The sequence below is a fragment of the Calidris pugnax genome, unplaced genomic scaffold (genome assembly GCF_001431845.1).
Source record: "Calidris pugnax isolate Ruff unplaced genomic scaffold, ASM143184v1 scaffold97, whole genome shotgun sequence".
In the NCBI taxonomy this organism is placed as follows: Eukaryota; Metazoa; Chordata; class Aves; order Charadriiformes; family Scolopacidae; genus Calidris; species Calidris pugnax.
Window position 1 is genome coordinate 1,175,340 of NW_015090837.1, and position 4,907 is coordinate 1,180,246.

Consider the following 4,907-nt stretch of genomic DNA (forward strand, 5'->3'; position numbering starts at 1 on the left):
CCCCCCTTTGGATTGTTCCAAGCGAGTTCAAAGGCAACTCTTAAGGCTCAGCCGTGAAGGCGTCGTTAATGTCTTTAATAAATCAATTACTTGTAGGCAGGGAAGTGTCGCCGCAGCTCCCAGCCTTGTCAGCACCTCAGCCTTGGAAAAACCACGGAGGGGGATGAGGAACCAGAAGCAGCACCAGCGCGGGGCAAACCCAGCCCTCCTGCCTCCTCTTGCCAGAAAATGCAGAAAACCATTTGCATCACGCAAAAAAAAAACCCCAAAACAACCACCCCACCTGCCCAGTGCCCCCCAGCACCAGAATAAGGACAACACGGCGCCGGAGGCATTTTCCAATCGCCCCCAAGAGTGAGACAACCTTTTGCTGCACGTTAATTAAGGGCCTGAGTTTTGCGCTCCTGCCTACGGGAGGGTATTTCAATTTTGCAAAAAAAAAAAAAAAAAGAGGACTTTCTCCACTCGAAAATTCGCTAAAAGGGAGTGGGAATTTGATTACGAAGCAGCCCCAGCCAAATCCAGCCCCTCCTCCTCCTCTCTTTTCTCTCTGCTGACAATATCCTCCCCCCCCCCCCCGTCCGCAACAACAATCATCTGAGCACAAACAGACAACAAAGCTTTTCAAAAAGTAATGAACTCCGGTCGGAGCCAAGGCAGAGGAAGGGTTTAATGCTCGGCGAGGCCATCAATTATATCGTCCTGCTGCTGAAGGAGCAGGGGGAAAAAAAAAAAATAAAAAAAAATTAAAAAAAAAAAGAAATTTCAGATAGACTCGGCCGAAAAAAGAAAAAGATAGGGAAGGAAAACACGGCGCGAGAGATTTAATTCCGCGAGCGAAGAGAAGTGTTTGCAAAAGAAGAGGAGGATCAAAGGCTGAAGCTCTCGGGCTGGCGGCGAGGAGGAGGGATTACGAGGAGGGCAAAGCGTGGAGGAGACATCTCTGTCGGCCCCCTCGTCCCCACGGCTGGGCCAGGGGACAAATCGGGGTGCCTGTTTGCTGGGAGGGCTCAGTGATGGAGAATTTTGGAGACTAAGGGGGTGGATTGAGACCTGTTTGTCTCATCTCATGTAGGACAGCAAGACAGGATGGGGGCTGACCTTCACCACCACGTCCCAGTCCTACACCAGGTGCTACTGGAGGAAAGGAGAAGAACCCAGAGCTGAAATGGTCTGGGTGTCTCTACTGTTGGATAGATGGGACCTATCACCATGAAAAATGAGTGCATGGGTCCACCTAGAGCAACAAGACCTCCCTGTCCTCCTGCCTGCACCCCCGGGCTCCTCCATGCATTAACAAACGAAGCCACCTCATTTCCAAGGGACAGGACAGAGGGGACTCACTCCAACCCCACCACCACCTCCCAGTCCTACACCAGGTGCTACTGGAGGAAAGGAGAAGAACCCAGAGCTGAAATGGTCTGGGTGTCTCTACTGTTGGATAGATGGGACCTATCACCATGAAAAATGAGTGCATGGGTCCACCTAGAGCAACAAGACCTCCCTGTCCTCCTGCCTGCACCCCCGGGCTCCTCCATGCATTAACAAACGAAGCCACCTCATTTCCAAGGGACAGGACAGAGGGGACTCACTCCAACCCCACCACCAGCTTCCCAGACACCAGCCAGACCCGGAAAACCCCAACCAGAAATCTTTCAAGACCATATTTCCACGTCTTTTCTGAAGGACCACACACCCACTTCTCTTCCAAAGCTCCGTGCCTTTTTCTCCTCCGCTTCCCACTTCTCCTCCCCTTTTCTCCTTTGCTAAATCTCCTTCTCCTCCACGGCACCACCAGGAAAAGAAGGGCGGAACGAGATCCCCATGCTTCAACGAGACTCCCCTTCTCCAAGCTTCCACCTCTCCTTCAAAACCCAAGAAAAACCAGTCCAGAAAACACCCGTTTTCCCCCTATTCCTCCCCTTCCTTTTCCCACGGGCTCCATGACCTTAAGCTGGGGGATATTTGCCGGAGTTTTTCCAGCCCTGGGTGCCGGGGCTGGTTCTCCAGCAGCTGTTCCCTTGGCCTCTCCTTTCTCTCCAGCATTGTGTTCACATCTGCTTCCCTCCCTCTGCCTCTCTCCCTGCAGCCTGGTTTTAAATCACTGCTCAGCCCTCCGGCTGCCAGGCACGGGTTTCACATGCCCAGCATGCCCCGTTTTGGATGGGTATCCAAAAAAAAAAACCACCATTTGCAAGCCTCCCCCTGCTTTTTTTTTTTCTTATTTTTTTCCCTCTTATTTTTTTTATTATTTTTTTTCCCTCCTATTTTTTAATCCTCCTGAACCTGCCAGCGCTGCCACACTGCTTTTTTCCCCCCTCCTCCTCCTCCCTTTTTGGCCGGGGAGTTATCTTGGCTCTGGAAACATGTTCAGACACCTGGTTGTTGGCAGCTCAGGGCTTTGGCAGCGGCCGGTGGCATGCGGCTCTCCGATAGGGAAGGGGAGGCAAGCTGGGACCAGCCTCCGCGGGTCAACGCCGCCCACCTTGGCTAGTGGGGACGTGCTGGTGGCCACTCACACCCGTCCCACCTGGTGGGTGGCTATCTCAAGCCTGGTGGCCGTTGGGCAACCCCACCTCCCTCAATCCCTCTTGGCTTTGCCTGGAGTTTTGGCCAACTCTTGGTTTCGGCGGGGACTTGGAAGGTGGAAAAGCACAGCTTTGTACAGCTTCACCCGGGGAGCTGCGTTTTAGGAGCTGCTTTTAGGACAAGCCATCGCCATCTGCGCCTTCCTTCCCCAGCACAGAGATTTTTTTGGCAGAGCAAAGCAGCAAAAACCCCGGGGGAGCAAACAGAGCAGGGCATGCGGAGGGATGCTCCGCTGCCGCTCTGCCCACGCGCTGGCTCCAGACCCACCTCCTCTTCCAGGCTCCAATCTCTCCACCAGAAAAATAAAATAGAGGGCTCCATCCTTTTCCCAGCCAATAGCACACAAAATTCCCTAAAAAAGCTTGGCTGATGCCTCCCCAACCCTCCTTCCACCCATGGTCTGGGCAGAATCGCCAGCCAGCATCCCTGTGGATGCCACCTTTGATGGCAAAGAGTGCATCGAATGACCAAAGTCCCTTGGGTTCCTGACCAAAGTCCCTTGGGTTCTTGACCAAAGTCCCTTGGGTTCTTGACCAAAGTCCCTTGGGTTCCTGACCAAAGTCCCTTGGGTTCTTGACCAAAGTCCCTTGGGTTTTTGACCAAAGTCCCTTGGGTAAATGACCAAAGCCCCTTGGGTTTTTGACCAAAGTCCCTTGGGTTCTTGACCAAAGTCCCTTGGGTTCTTGACCAAAGTCCCTTGGGTTCTTGACCAAAGTCCCTTGGGTTCTTGACCAAAGTCCCTCCTGCTCCTCCTCTCCAGCTTCCCAAGCCTCCACATCAGGCTTTTTTTGCCTCTGGACTTGCCTCCAGGGGGGACCAGCCGGAAAAAACAGCTTGAAAGGTCCAAAAAAAAAACCCCAAGAAGAGCCAGATTAAAGTATCAACTCCGAATTTATGCTCGTCGGGACTTAAGGTTTAATAATGCAACAGAAAAAATCAATATTTAATAAAGCAAATGATGGGGAAAAAAAAGAAAACCACTGAATGGGAGATGAGCCGCGGCTGGTGTTTTCCAACACGTAGCTCCCGGAGGAGCCGGTTTGGCAGGATGGATGTGGCACCAGATTGGCACGCCGGGCTGGCACGCAGGGCACCCCGGGTCCCAAATTCCAGTTTCAAACCCAGGGAGAAGAGCTGCCGAGGGATGGAGATGGCTCAACAAGCCGGGAAGGAGCACAGGAGAGCTCAAAGAGGAGGATAAACCCCTGCCGAGGAGGGAGAAGAGGTGGTGTGGGTGGATCAGGGGCATCAAATGGGGCTGGCGAGCGCGGTGGCACGGCGAGCCAGCATCCCCGGGGAAGGAGGAGGAGGAGGAGGAGGAGGAGGGATGCGGCAAGGATGCGGGCAGGATGCTGGGGACAGCTCTTGCCTCCCTCCCCTGGAGGCTGGAGAAAACTGCAGCGAGCCCTTGGTACTGGAGATGTCACCCTCAGCTCCGGACCCAGGCAAATTTGGCAGTTTTGGGGGTGAACCCCATGAAATCGGGCCGAAGGAGGGAGGAGGAGATGCTCCGAGATGTTCAATCCCCATCCAGGACCCGTTTTGCTTGACCCCATCCCTCCCACGCACGAAAGGCTGAGCTGAGAGCATCCCCTGCAACCCAATAATAGTCATAATAATAAAAATAATAATAATAACCCCTTGCGGTGCGATAATAAATGCCTTCTGCAGCACAAATCCTCCTTGTTTCCCTACCCCATCACCTGCACGAAGCCTTCCCAGCTCCCTGATTCCAGCTGGGAATTGGGGGGGGGAAGTTTTCCCTGGGCCCACCCATGGGGTGGAGAGATTGGGATGCATAAAGACGCAAAGTTTGGGAATTTGGGATAAATCCTCAAAACAAATGAGACTCTCATTTCCACAGGAAGGTATCTGGCTGGGGGAGGAGACCCGAGCTTGGGTGCCCTTGGATGAAACCCCCTCCCCTGGCGTGGGGGGGTTGCCTGCCTGGCCCTGCAGCCCAGCAGTAATTTGTAGCTTGCGCCGGGATCCTTCCCGATGAAAGATGACATATAAATATAAACCCTTATCGCTCCCTAACAGCCACATGCTATAAAACGCCGGGCAGAAGGAGCTGGAGCTGGAGGGAGGCAGGGCTTTAAATCCTTCCCCGCAGAGTTACTGCCCCTGAAACGACAGACCCGCTCCCGGAGAGCTGGGACGACGGAGGGAGAAGAGGAAAAACCCCACTAAAATCACCACGATTTAGGCAAATAAGTTGATTTTATAGCAATGTGACAACCCCGGGGGTGGCTGTAGCACCGGTGCAGCCCCGACATCTCCTCCCCTGCCGAGATTTTCGGGGGGGGGGGGGGGGG

General features: G+C 53.7%; 1 protein-coding gene across 3 annotated transcripts in view; it reads right to left on the reverse strand.

The window, feature by feature from the left end:
- LOC106887812 (protein CEPU-1) overlaps positions 1 to 4,907 on the reverse strand; it is a 264,886-nt gene that overhangs the window by 78,228 nt on the left and 181,751 nt on the right. The gene's annotated exons all lie outside the window — the stretch shown is intronic.